Consider the following 15676-nt stretch of genomic DNA (forward strand, 5'->3'; position numbering starts at 1 on the left):
CCCAGTGACTACCATCTGTTCCTGCACTTTGAGAAACACCTGGGCGGTCAGCGTCTTCAAGACGATGACGAAGTCAAAGCAGTTGTGATGCACTGGTTAACAAGTCAGGCGGCAGACTTCTACGAGGAGTGTATTAAAAAACTGGTACAACGTTATGACAAGTGCCTCAATATTGACGAAAATTATGCAGAAAAGTAGATTAAGGTAGAGGCTTTCATGTAAAAATAAAATTATTGAGATATCTTAGCACGTCTTTTTTTAATTTCAAAACGGTACTTATTCGAAAAACAGGCCTAGTATGAGCATGCAAACCATTTCACGAATCGTCGATATGGGCTCTCGGAGCCTAGGGTCCATTCGTGTACCCTTGATGACTGCATGACAGAAAGCTTTACGCCTCGCCGGGGCCCGTCAACAACGACACCTGTTGATGACTGGAAACATGTTGCCTGGTCGGACGAGTCCCGTTTCAAATTTTATTGAGCGGATGGACGTGTACGAGTACGGAGAAAACCTCACGAATCCATGGATGCTACATGTCAGCAGAGGACTGTTGAAGCTGGTGGAGGACCTGTAATGGCATGGGGCGTGTGCAGTTCTAATGATATTGGACCCCTGATACGTCTAGATACGACTCTGACAGCTGACACGTACGTAAGCATCCTGTCTGATCACCTGAATCCATTCGCGTCCATTCTACATTCCAACGGACCTGGGGGAATTCCAGCAGGACAATGCGACCCCCCACACGTGCAGAATTTCTACAAAGTGGCTCCAGGAACATTCGTCTGAGTTTAAACACTTCCGCTGGCCACCTAACTCCACAGACATGAGCATTATTGAGTTATCTGGGATGCCTTGCAACGTGCTGTTCAGAAGGGATCTTCACGCCGCCTTACTCTTACGGCTGTATGGACGCCCTGCAGGATTCATGGTGTCAGTTCCCTCCAGCACTACCTTAGATCTTTAGTCTAGTGGATGCCAAGTCGTGTTGCGGCACTTCTGCGTGCTCGTGGGGACCTTACACGGTATTAGGGAGCTGTACCAGTTTCTTTGGCTCTACAGTATATAATAAAAGGTATCATTGCAGCAACATTCCAAACGATGGTGCCATTGTACTCTACTATATTTGTTTTCTGCTAATCAGCTGATAGCACAGCGACTTGTTGTTATCAACTGAGGTTTGTTTTCCACCACCGCGTCGTTGTCGATTAGATAGTCCAGCTGATCCACCTCTCCGTTGCAAATGTTTTGAGTGAAATGCGCAGTCGATGCGCTGCTGTTTCCACGTCAATTCTACCAACATTGAGAGTCATTTAGTTCTCGGGGTTTTGTAAAATTCCTGGCTTCATGCCTCGTCGCTGTGCAGCCTATGAAAATGATTGCGGAAGACTCCCAAATAAATTCCAAAGTACAGTGCAGTTTTAATACCAATATATTTCTAGGAGTCTGGTGTCGGAGCCTGGTGAACTGTACCGGTTACAGCACGTGTACACAAAAGTTGACATCAAACGACACAGAGTTCACGCCACAAAAGTCAACAAACGAGTGAGCCTGCAACACATGTGATCGCAACCCTAGCCTAAAAACGAGTGCCCCCAAGAGGCGCCTGCGCGACCTCTATTTATACTTTTGTTAACAATTACATACAATGAAAACTACAGTTTTATGTAAAATCACAATTAGAAGTTAAACAGAATATGAGATACACATTGCTAAAACTTTACAGTCTCAGTGCTGAACAAGGTGAACCTATTTTCAACTTAGTTACGAATTAATGTAGCATTTTCTGACCAATTATGTTACAGGTAACAATTAAATTTCTAAATTTGTTTATAACAAATCAACTAGTGCCTGAATTTTAGCGCTAACATATATCGGAGATTCAATTAACGTGCTTTATTTATATGTTCTATTTATTTGCTGTAGTAATTTTATAATCATAAGTTTACTGGTACATCCTGACCATGTGCTCGATTTCTTTCGATTAGTTACAGTATTAATTTCACATTTATATTGTGTTTCTCACATAAGAACAATGTTAAATGCTTTTGGCACATTCAAAATGCACATGGTGGCTTTTACACATACGGTTTCAGTAAAGCAGCGTTTTCGAATTATATGTATACTGAAATAGTGGTTATTTTTGTATGTAATTTGGAAAAAGGTCACTTTACATTTTGCTCTTTATGTCGAAATGACTGCATTTGAAACAATTATTTAGTTATTCACATTGGACAATTAGGACTGGTGTTTATCTTTAATGCTCTTCGAGGGGTTCTGACAGGGCAGCAATGAGATACAGTAATATTCCACAACACAGTTATGTATGACAATTTCCAGTTCCTCGAGAAGATTCACCTTTCCTCCCTTCCGAGAAAGGTGTAGTTCCTCAAGTTTTCCAGTGGAGGAGACAGGTGCGTGCTTGACTTCAAGAAGCTCAGCAAACGCGAAATTCCGTTTAATGTGGCACGTGCTCAGTGAACTGGTCTTAAACATTCTGCCGTCTGGCCGATGTATGACACTTCACAATCACCACACGGTAATACAAATATTTATGGGGCCTTTCATTATATAATTATGCTGACGGTTATCAACAGTAGTGAAAACAACACGTAAATCCTGGTTTAGCAAAAGCTTAACCAGAACACGAGACGCGTCCACCGTCAACGGTATCCTCCCAGATTTGGACCTCGAAAGCAGCGAGACGGGGAGACCCCTGTGCTCAGCTACTGGTGTCTCTTCTCTGTGTGCGCCTCTGGGGTGGGGGGGGGGGGAATTAGCACACCCTTTTACATGTTTCCAGTTCACTCAAGATTAATTGCTGAAACACTGCATATGGAGTACACTAAATGATTACATTTACAGATCAGTAGGACAAGCGCTTCAGAGGTAGCAGGGACCGAGCCATGCTAGAACACCCACACCAGTACTTGGTGTGGCCTGCACGGGCGGCGACGCGGGCGCTCACTCTGGCGACCAGTCGATCGTACAGGTGGCTCAGCCTGTCCACTCAGCCCTGTAGGAGCTGTCGGTTGACGAGCCGCACGAGTCACTTCTCATCCCAGGCGTGCTCTGTTCCAGACAAGTCTGGACAACCAGGGAAGCTGCAGGCCACGTTGGGTTTTACTGGCACTGTGTGGGGGAACATTATCTTGTTGGAACAACACATCACCATCCTGTTGCAAGAACGACAAAAGAATAGGTCCAACAACATTCCGCACGTACCGAGCGCTGGTTAGCGTCCCCTCCAGAAACACCGAAGCTGAACCGCAGTCGTAGCTTATCGCACCCCAAACCGTAACGCCTGGGATGGGGCCAGCATGTGTAGGACGAAAGCGCTACAGGACAGCACTCGCCAGGTCCACGTCATACGCGCTAACGCCCACCACTTGCCTGCAGACAGAATCTGCCTTCATCGCTGAGGACCAGGACGCAGCGTTGCATCTCTGAAGCGACCCCCTGAGGGCACCGGTCGTGCCGTGCACGCCGATGCTGTGGCGTGGCGTGGGTGAACGACGGGCTGGAGGTGTGCGGGCCACGACTGCCGACCACTGCTTAGCAACAGTCCGTGTCGACGCGTGCTGTGCTGCCTGAACACCGCTGCCCTTACAATACGACCATCCTGGTGGCCGTCTTTGCTGAGTGGACGTCCAGAATGTCGTCTACGGGTGTGAGGATGTCCGCCTGACCCCTGATACACAACTGACACAGCATCTCAGACTTGTGTCAGTTCTCCGACAGCACAATCCCGTCACGCGGAGTGCCACAATTTGACACTTTTCGAACTTGTTCGCTTGACTGTGGGAAGCACGAGTGCGACTCCGTGGTACGGTTGACTCCATACTTCACACGTTTCCACCACACTGAGCCATCTCGCCGTGAGCATTCCCCACTAAAGAGTAGACACAGCGTCGCGTCTGTAGTTTCCTGAGAGCGGATCAGGATGGGAGCTAGACGGTAAATCCAGTAATGAGGTGGCTCGTCCAACTCGAAGTCCTGGTGCTGGAAAACAAGCTGGAAATTATTTGCAGATAAGAGAACTCGGTGGGATAAAGGACGTATACTTCTGATGAAATAACTGAGACGAAACACGAGGTAGGATAGGACCACTGTCGAACCCTAAGAGGCACCAACACACTGAATTAAGTTGAGCAATCATGCATGTGCCCTGTGCAGCCAAGTCCCGTCCCGAGGGCAGAGTAGCACAGGTCCAGCGTCTGAGGCAACTGTCGAAGGAATCTCCCAGCAACAGCAGCGGCTCGTCTCACGCAATACCCCGCGATCACGCGCGTCTCCCGTGTCCGGTCGTCCTCCCAGAACATTCTGCCGTAGCTGCTCACGTAGCTCCAGTGTCCCTTACCACATAAACGCAACCTCTCCTGCTTCTGAGCGTCCTGGCTGACGTTAGGTTGCTTTCCTAAACGTTCATCTTATGCATTTCTACTCACATACGCGACAACAGATGGCGCTCTGGTAGCTCTGCCACTACCCTACCTGCTGGACAACGACGCTGAAAAATGGTTCAAATGGCTCTGAGCACTATGGGACTCAACATCTGAGGTCATCAGTCCCCTAGACTTAAACCTAACTAACCTAAGGACATCACACACACCCATGCCCGAGGCAGGATTCGAACCTGCGACCGGAGCGGTCGCGCGGTTCCAGACTGTAGCGCCTAGAACCGCTCGGCCACACTGGCCGGCCAACGACGATGAAACCAGTGTCAGTAAATCCGCTATCCCCACGTAGCGCACGCCGCCATCGAATCGACACCGTCTTTCCAGGTGCACTAATTTTTTGCGGCAGTGTAGTTTATCAACAACTGCAGGACTGTGTGCCTTGCCTTCAGCAATGTATTTCAAATTGCCCAATTCTTTTCTGAGGAGCACTGATTGAGCAGTACGTTAGTAATGCGGTGCACCATACATTTGACAAAACGCAACTGCTGTTGATGGAGATGGCAACAGAGGGCGTGGACTGTAGCCGAGTCGCCGGCCACGCGCACCGCGTGGACACCTACCTGTTGCCGCGCTATCCGTGGCGTCTTTTGCGTCCTGGTCTGTCACAACAGCATTTGTATACTCTGTGCTGTGTGCGGCTGATACCGCCTTCACTTTGTAAGCGTGGCCCTATTTTTTACTGCTATGGCGGAGTCAGCTGATCTGCTTAACGTAAGATGCGACAATCGTTGAAATTTCTCCGCCACCTTCTTGTACGTTCCTGTTGATATACTGGCCCACCTAGGCCCACTTACTACAATGAGGAGCCAAAGCAACTGGTACACCTGCCTCATATCGTGTAGGGCCCCGGCGAGCCACAGAAGGACAACAACACTATGTGGCATGGGCTCGACTTATGTCTGACGTAGTGCTGGAGGGAATTCACACCATGAATCCTGCAGCGCTGTCCATAAATCCGTAAGAGTACGAGGGGGCGAAGATCTCTTCCACGTTGCAAGGCAACCCACATATGCTCAACAGTGTTCATGTTTGTGGAGTTTGGTGGCCAGCGAAAGTGTTTAAACTCAGCAACCACTCTGTAGCGATTCTGGATGTGTGGAGTGCCACATTGTCCTGCTGCAATTGCCGAAGTCCGTCGGAATGCACAATGGACATGAATGGATGGAGGTGGTCAGACAGGATGCTTACGTACGTGTCACCTGTCAGAGTCGTATCTAGTCGTATCAGGAGCCCCATATCACTCCAACTGCACGCGCCCCGCAGCATTGCAGTGCCTCCACCAGCTTGAACAGTCGCAGGGTCCACGGATTCATGAGTTTGTCTCCATAACCGTATTCATCCGCCCAGTTTAATTTGAAACGATACTCGTCCGACCAGGCAACATGTTTTCAGTCATCAACAGTCCAGCGTCGGTGTTGAAGGGCCCAGGCGAGCTGTAAAGCTTTGTGTCGTGCAGTTATCAAGGGCACATCAGTGGACCTTCGGCACAGAAAACCCATATCGACGATGTTTCGTTGAACGGTTCGCACGCGACGTTGTTGATGGCACAGCATTGAAATCTGCAGAAATTTGCGGAAGGGTTCCACTTCTGTCACGCTGAACGATTCTGTTGTTGTTGGTCCCGTTCTTGCAGGATCTTTTTCCGGCCGCACCGACGTCGGAGATTTGATTTTTTACCGGATTCCTGATATTCACGGTACAGTCGTGAAATGGTCTTACGGGAAAATCTCCGCTTCATCGCTACCTCGGAGACACTGTGTCCCCGGGTTCAAACTCACTTAAATCTTGATAACCTGCCACTGTAGCAGCAGTAAGCGATGTAACAGCTGCGCCAGACACTTATTGTCTTATACACTCCTGGAAATGGAAAAAAGAACACATTGACACCGGTGTGTCAGACCCACCATACTTGCTCCGGACACTGCGAGAGGGCTGTACAAGCAATGATCACACGCACGGCACAGCGGACACACCAGGAACCGCGGTGTTGGCCGTCGAATGGCGCTAGCTGCGCAGCATTTGTGCACCGCCGCCGTCAGTGTCAGCCAGTTTGCCGTGGCATACGGAGCTCCATCGCAGTCTTTAACACTGGTAGCATGCCGCGACAGCGTGGACGTGAACCGTATGTGCAGTTGACGGACTTTGAGCGAGGGCGTATAGTGGGCATGCGGGAGGCCGGGTGGACGTACCGCCGAATTGCTCAACACGTGGGGCGTGAGGTCTCCACAGTACATCGATGTTGTCGCCAGTGGTCGGCGGAAGGTGCACGTGCCCGTCGACCTGGGACCGGACCGCAGCGACGCACGGATGCACGCCAAGACCGTAGGATCCTACGCAGTGCCGTAGGGGACCGCACCGCCAATTCCCAGCAAATTAGGGACACTGTTGCTCCTGGGGTATCGGCGAGGACCATTCGCAACCGTCTCCATGATGCTGGGCTACGGTGCCGCACACCGTTAGGCCGTCTTCCGCTCACGTCCCAACATCGTGCAGCCCGCCTCCAGTGGTGTCGCGACAGGCGTGAATGGAGGGACGAATGGAGACGTGTCGTCTTCAGCGATGAGAGTTGCTTCTGCCTTGGTGCCAATGATGGTCGTATGCGTGTTTGGCGCCGTGCAGGTGAGCGCCACAATCAGGACTGCATACGACCGAGGCACACAGGGTCCGCATGTATCCCGTGCCACCCAACGTGCTCTAGAAGGTGTAAGTCAACTACCCTGGCCAGCAAGATCTTCGGATCTGTCCCCCATTGAGCATGTTTGGGACTGGATGAAGCGTCGTCTCACGCGGTCTGCACGTCCAGCACGAACGCTGGTCCAACTGAGGCGCCAGGTGGAAATGGCATGGCAAGCCGTTCCACAGGACTACATCCAGCATCTCTACGATCGTCTCCATGGGAGAATAGCAGCCTGCATTGCTGCGAAAGTTGGGTATACACTGTACTAGTGCCGACATTGTGCATGCTCTGTTGCCTGTGTCTATGTGCCTGTGGTTCTGTCAGTGTGATCATGTGATGTATCTGACCCCAGGAATGTGTCAATAAAGTTTCCCCTTCCTGGGACAATGAATTCACGGTGTTCTTATTTCAATTTCCAGGAGTGTATATGCGTTATCCACCGCAGCATCATATGCTCCCTGTTTACATATCCCTTTATTTGAATAACCGTGTCTATTAGTTTCTTTGAAGCTTTAGCGTATTTTATGTGTTTTTAGGACGGATGGGTTACACATCCAGCAACTTTTGTATAAGTCTCTAATACTTTTATTTTATTTTACCTGCGTAGTCCTACAACATAGGACCCTCTGTTTGTTTGCAACAGATTTGTGTCTTGTTTTTATGGAGAATCTGATGGTGCCCGAAATGGATGAAAAGCGTCATTTATATTAAATACCTTTGCAACCGTGACTGTTATTATTCCGAAATAATTCAAAACCGGTTGATATACGACCCTGCACAATGGAAATGAAAGTCTTTATGATGAATAGGCCTTTAATTCAGATTCAGACATCTATGAAGGCTACATTATGCTGACAGACGGAAGTTTGCGAAGACATTTGTTAACAGCCAATAATATTTTTTGTTTTACCATGTTAATCGGTTAAAGTAATTATTTAATGTAGGTTACTGCCTAAAACACATATTTTGTAAATTTTAAAGTATGCTCTTTTAACCATTATTGTGTTCTGCGGTAGGCGTAAACGTCCGCCAGCTGGCGCACGAACCCGCCCCGTATCCGGGACGTGTTTACGCAATCTACTAGAGCCTACATAACATTATTTTGCACTCTCAAATGTAATGTTGAATCGGAACTCTAGACCTACACCCACATACATCCTCCGCAAGCCAGAGTAATGTCCTGTACCACTACTAGCCATTTCCTTTCTTGTCCTACTTGGTGATGGAGTGAGGGAAAAACGACTGTCCGTGTGCCCCGTAACGAGCCCTCATCTCTCTTATCTCATCTTCGCCGTTCATTACGCGAAATGTTCGTTGGCGGCTGTAGAATCGTTCGGCAGTCAGATTCAGACGCCGGTTCTCTAAACTTTCTCGGTAATCTTCCTCGAAGAGAAAGTCACCTTCCCTCCAAGGATTCCCTTTTGAGTTCCCAAAGCATCTCTGTAAACGTACATGTTGTTCGAACTTACCGGTAACAGCCTGCATCCGAACTGCTTTGATGTCTTCCTTTAATCGGACCAGGTGCGGATCCCAAACACTCTACCAGTACTCAAGAATAGGTCACACCAGTGCCATGTATGTGGTCTCCTTTACAAATGAACCACCCTTTCCCACAATTCTTCCAATGAAACGTAGTAGACCGTTTGCCTTCACTGTCGCAATCTCCAAAAGCACGGCCCTACTAATGCTGCACTCGAACATTACGGGTCTGTTCTTCTCATTCATCCGCATTAACTTACATTTTTCTGCATTTAGGGCAGCTGCCATTCAACACACCAACTAGAAATTTTGTCTAAGTTTTTGTCTAAGTCATCTACTATCCCGCTACAGTCACTCAGTGACGACACCTTCGAGGCACTAACATACCTGTGTACATATTCCGTATGCTTGTACCTTCGTTAGTAATAGGCAGTGTGGCCCCGTGTCGAATGCTTTACGGAAATCCAGGAGTGCGGAATCTGCCTGCCGCCCCTCATCCATAGTTCGCAGTCTATAACGTGAGGAAAGAGCTTGAAATTTATTATATTCAAACTCAGAATATTATCAACGATTCTGCAGGAAACCTGTGTTAAAGATATTGGTCTGTAATTTTGCGGGTCAGTTCTTTTACCCTTCTTATGTACAGGAGACACCTGTGCTTTTTTCCAGTCACTAGGGAGTTTGCGCTGGGAGATGGATTCACGCTAAATGCAAGCTAAGTAAGGGGCCAATGCTGAAGAATACTCTCTGTGAAACCGAATCGGGATTCCATCAAGACATGGCCACTTATTTCATTCCAGCTCTTTCAGTCGTTTCTTTACACTAGTGATCCATATTACTACGTCCTGCATACGGCAGTCTGTGCCATTGTTCAAAAAATGGTTCAAATGGCTCTGAGCACTATGGGACTTAACATCTGAGGTCATCAGTCCCCAAAAACTTAGAACTACTTAAACCCAAATAACCTAAGGACACCACGCACATCCATGCCCGAGGCAGGATTCGAACCTGTGACCGTAGCGATCGCGCGGTTCCAGACTGAAGCGTTTAGAACCGCTCGGCCAGACCAGCCGGTTCTGTGCCATGGTCAAATGATACCAGGTTATATTACAACCTCACGAAACTACAATCGCCAAGTATAATTGTGTGTTGTTTCATTGCTCTTGGAGGAGCTGGAGTGGAAGTACAACATACGAAATATTACAACAATGATCAAAAGATTTACTTAACTTTATACAACCCATTGCCACAGGAATGCATGCTCACGGCTGTCTTTCAATGCTAGAGCATCACTCAGTGCACACTTTTGTTAATCTCCTCGCAGTGCAAAGTCCAGTCCATGCGCTTTGGCCGTTGTTGTCGCTCATGTATGAGATGGTTCATTTTCTGGGTGAAAGAGCACTTTTTTGAATGCCAAGCTCGGTCTTTTTCCAGTCAACCCAAGTTTCAGACGATCCAGCAACGAAGCATAATACGGTCCAGTTATGGTTCCGACTTTTCCCAAGTAATCTATGAGGAATCTCAAAAGAAACAGTAGCCATCACCTTACCAGCTGACAAAATGGTCTTTGCCTTTTTGGTTGCACTTTTCATCAGCCTTTGTCCACTGTTTTGACTGCCATAATTATGGATGCAGGTTTCATCAACAGTGACAAAACACTTGCAGATTGCTGCTAAACGTCATCAGACACTGTGTCAAATGTCATGCCGGATACGCTTTTAGTCGACTGTGAGCAGTCGCGGCACCCACCTCGCACACAGCTTAGCTTCTTCATAGCCAGTTCTCTGTGCGGGATATTGTGCACTCGTTCAGTTGAGATACGTACAGTCTTGGTAATCTCCCACATTTTTATTCGGTGGTCTTGCATTAGCATATCGTCGATTTTAATAATGGTTTCGTACGTAGTCGCCTCAGTTGGACGGCTGGAGCACGCCTAGTCTTTGGTGCTTGTCGTACAGCGTTTAAATTCATTAATACAAAAGTAAACGATCTTCAATGATGGTGCAGAGTACGCGTGAAGTTCAACCAATTTTGTTGCGACAGTCCTACCCTTCAAATGAAAATGTTTAATTACAGCACGAAACTCCATTTTCAATCGCATTCGACACACTGACCAATTTAGACGGTTGTCAATAATGAATTGCAAGCTGTAGATTATTGAAATTCTTTATGTGATCCTTGGACTAATCAAGCTTACCAACCGTGAAGGGGCAACAAAAATGTTCCATTCTTTCATAGAAATTTGCGAGAGTTGACAAACCACCCACGTACTTTAACCACCGTGTTACAAAACCAAACAATGTTAAAAACGATGAATGTACGGAAGAAATTTAAAAATTTCGGAAAGAAATCCGCGTATATCCGCCCCTGTCTCCCCCACAGCAGGCGCCGAGGCACTCGAGCACTCCTGCTTTCTGTGCTGTCTGCACGACATTGGAATGCGGAGAAACCGTGACACGTGGCATCGTGTTAATTACCCTCTGCCACGCACCGCACTGCGGTTTGCGGAGTATCTCACGTATATGTGGATGTAGGCAGGGAGCCGGTAACGTCGGCAGGAGGCACCCTCTGCCCTGCACCGTGCATCAGTTGTGTTAGTTAGTTAGTTACGTGTTCCATTGATCAAGAGCACAGAAAACCGTTATGTTGTGGAACGTGTCAAATGCAGAAGAAATGCGCACAGGAGAGAAGTTTTTTTTACATTATAGTGTTATACCTAAATATTTCTATTGTTTACCCTAGTCCTTTAAATGGCACAAAATGCGTATATTATATTTATAGGTTTATTTACTCATATTCAAGAATCCATCTATGGTATAGAAGGAGTTGTCAAAGAGGTATGGTTTCAATTTGTTTTTGAAACTATTACTGCTTTCTGTCAGACATTTTATTTCATCTGGTAATTTATCAAAAAGTTTTATAACAGTATATTTTACCCCTTTCTGTGCCAAAGATAGGTTAAGTGAAGGATAGTATAGGTCTTTCTGTTTTCTGGTATTGTAATCATGAATGTCGCTGTTGATTTTAAACTGGTCCATGTTGTTGAGAAAAAAATTCATTACTATGTAAATGTACTGTGAAGCAGCTGTAAGTATTCCTAACCTTTTAAACAGATGCCTACAAGATGTGCGACTATGAACCCCACACATTATTCTAACTATTTTCTTTTGAGCAGTGAATACCTTTTGCGTAAGTGTTGAGTTGCCCCGGAATATTATTCCGTATGACATCAGAGAGTGGAAGCATGCAAAGTATGTTAGCTTACTAATTTCTACATCATCAAAATTGGCAATTATTCTGATTACAAAAGTTGCTGAACCTAGTCGCTTTAGGAGATCCAAAATATAATTTTCCAATTAAGATTCCCATCTATATGTACACCCAAAAACTTAGTATCCTCTACCCTGGCTACTGACTTCTTTTGATGTGTTATGTTTATTGAAGGAATTATACTTTTTGCAGCAGAAAATTGGATGTACTGTGTTTTTTCAAAGTTCAGAGCAAGCCCATTCGCAGAAAACCAATTAATAACTTTTCCAAAGACCTTAATTGTATAATTTTATATCGGACTTTCTATTACTGGATTAATAATTGTGCATGTATCGTCAGCAAACAGTGTCAGTTCAGCATCTTGTTTCACATAAGATGGGAGGTCATTCACATATATCAAGAACAGCAGGGGACCCACGGTCGAACCTTGTGGAACACCTAATGTAATTTCACCCCAGTTAGATGAAGTGGCAAACTCCTTTGGATCACTTGAAGTATATAAAGAGGCTGTCCACAGGTGTCCAGGTTGGCAGCGGGCGCCGCGCCGCCCCCAGACGCCGCCCCCAGACGCCGCCACCGCCGCAGGCGCCAGGCGGGCGCCGGTCGACCCGCCACTCGCCAGCGATCGATACCCGCTAGGCCAGGCGCGCTCGTAAAGTTGGCGGCCCTGCGGCCGCGCATAGCCTCGATATACGGCGCGCCGTCGTCGTTTGTCTCCCTGTTTACAGTCCCCACCCCCGCTGCGTGTCGTGCTCCACACACAAATTTCGGTACGTATCTCGCCTTTTCAACGCCATCATCAGGTTACCAATCTTCCAGTCAGACTGCACGCCTCTCTCTATTTTTGCTCTTTCCTCGCGACCAGCTGCGGGCCGCTTTATTTGGACAGAGCTTTTCCTCCAGAGTTCCGCAAGCACCCAACACTGTCGCACCTGTTTTCACTCCGTTCTGGATCGTGCAACCGGCTTTGAGCCTCGGGATTTTGTTTTGTTAAAGTTCCGATGTTTAACAAGTTTCCTGTTGGAAAGGTCGGCTCGTGGAGGTTTTCATTTCTGATCTCGACTTCCCGGAGGACCCGTTCGACAACAGTGGACCGCGGTGGCCGTGAGTGTAAGCCTGGTCGGCGGGCGGATCCCTCGTGGTTGGCGCCCTGTGCTGTCCTCCTCTAGCCGGGGGAGCGGCCAGCAGCAAACTGGACTCGCACCAGAGAGGACGACGGTTCAACCCGGCTTAAGGTCTTCCGTGATTTCCCGAAATCGCTGCAGGCAAATGCCTGGATGGTACCTTCGAAAGGGCACGACCGAGTTTTTAACCCTCCTCCCCTAATTCGAGCTTGTGCTGTGTCTCTAATGATCTAGCTGCCGACGGAACCCTACAACATTTTCCCTTCATCTTTCCTTTACCACTTCCAGGAACACTTTGCTGTCGAGCTATCTGTTGTACAGACGCGAAGCGCTCTCTACAGGATCTTCCTTGTTTTTGTTTTGCTAATGCCGATCAGTTTGGCTTTAGGAAAGGTAGAGGCACGAGAGAGACTATTCTGACGTTGCGGTTAATAATGAAAGCAAGACTGAAGAAAAATCGAGACACATTCGTAGGAGTCGTTGACCTGGAAAAAGCGTTCGACAATGTAAAATGATGCAAGATGTTCGAAATTCTGGAAAAAGTAGAGCTAAGCTATAGGGACCGACGGGTTATATACAATATGTACAAGAGCCAAGAGGGAATAATAAAAGTGGACGACCAAGAACAAAGTGCTCGTGTTACAAAGGGTGAAAGACAAGGATGTAGCCTTTCGCCCCTACTGTACAATCTATATTTAGAGGACGCAAGGATGGCCGGCCGAAGTGACCGAGCGGCTCTAGGCGCTACACTCTGGAACCGCGCGACCGCTACGGTCGTAGGTTCGAATCCTGCCTCGCGCATGGATGTGTGTGATGTCCTTAGGTTACTTAGGTTTAAGTAGTTCTAGGGGATTGATGACCTCAGAAGTTAAGTCCCATAGTGCTCAGAGCCATTTGAACCATTTTTGAAGCAAGGATGGAAATAAAAGAAAGGTTCAGGAGTGGACTTAAAATTCAAGGTGAAAAGATATCAATGATACGATTCGCTGATGTCATTGCTATCTTGAGTGAAAGTGAAGAAGAATTACATGATCTACTGAATGGAATGAACAGTCTAATGAGTACAGAGTATGGACTGAGAGTAAATCGAAGAAAGACGAAAGTAATGAGAAGTAGCAGAAATGAGAACACCGAGAAACGTAAAATCAGGATTGATGGTCACGAAGTAGATGAAGTTACGGGATTCTGATACCTAGGAAGTAAAATAACCAATGACGGGCGGAGCAAGGAGGACATCAAAAGCGGACTAGCAATAGCAAAAAGGACATTCCTGGCCAGGAGAAGTCTACTAATATCAAATATCGGCCTCAATTTGAGGAACAAATTTCTGAGAATGTACGTCTGGAGTACAGCATTGTATGGTAGTGAAACATGGACTGTGGGGAAACTGGAACAGAAGAGAATCGAAGCATTTGAGATGTGGGGCTAAAGACGAATGTTGAAAATTAGGTGGTAAGGAATGAAGAGGTTCTGCGGATAATCAGAGAGGAAAGGAATATGTTGAAAACACTGACAAGGAGAAGGGACAGGATGATAGGACATCTGTTAAGACATGACGGAATGACTTCCACGGTATTAGAGGGAGCTGTAGAGGGCAAAAACTCAAGACAGAGTCGGAATACATCCAGCAAGTAATTGAGGACGTAGGTTGCATGTGCTACGCTGAGATGATGAAGTCGACACAGGAGAGGAATTTGTGGCGAGAAGAATCAAACCAGTCAGAAGACCGATGACAAAGAAAAAATGCAGTAAAAGCTTTGTATGATTCTTTCTTTCTCAGTGCTCTCCAACGCAGTTACGTGTATGAGAACAGTGAAAATAATGTGAACATGCAGGAAACAGATAATAGCTCCATTTTCAGCGTTCCGTGCTTCAGTCTATAACGGAACCCGTATAGCATCATTTTGTTGTATCACATAGAAATTTATGTCACGTACTGAACTCCTAAGTCAATAAATCAAAAGATACAGACACTTACGTCACATATTTTAACACTCGCAAACTAATTCATCACAACTTATATGCTACTTCTATTGGCCTAGATACATGAAATTTGCCAAGAACCAAAGTTTCACAGCAGAACCGAGGAAAAAATTCTAAAACTGTGCATCTGTAATTATATCAGGCGAAAAAGATGTCATTTGCTGTCTAACTCTCTGTCTGCATGTCCGTCTGATTGTCAAAAATTTTTTCTCAAGGAGGGGTAAATGTATCAAGTGACATTTAGGTCACATATTAAGGTCTTTAGGTCCTTGACGGTGTAATAAATGTAAACTTCTAGTCAACGTAACCAAAAGATATGGCCGTTTACGTCACATACTTTGACGCATGCTAACTCACTGATCAAAACCGATTGGGCTCTTCCCGTTGATGTTCAAATGTTCAAATGTGTGTGAAATCTTATGGGACTTAACTGCTAAGGTCATCAGTCCCTAAGCTTACACACTACTTAACCTTAACTAACCTAAGGACAAACACACACACCCAGGCCCGAGGGAGGACTCGAACCTCCGTCGGGACCAGCCGCACAGTCCATGACTGCAGCGCCATAGACCGCTCGGCTAATCCCGCGCAGCGTTGATGTACAATGATGGTTTCACAGTACAGGTAAAGGAGAAAAATCCAGAGACTGTTAATTTGTAATTACATCACATGAAAAAAAA

Source organism: Schistocerca serialis, chromosome 12 (genome assembly GCF_023864345.2).
Source record: "Schistocerca serialis cubense isolate TAMUIC-IGC-003099 chromosome 12, iqSchSeri2.2, whole genome shotgun sequence".
Lineage (NCBI taxonomy): Eukaryota > Metazoa > Arthropoda > Insecta > Orthoptera > Acrididae > Schistocerca > Schistocerca serialis.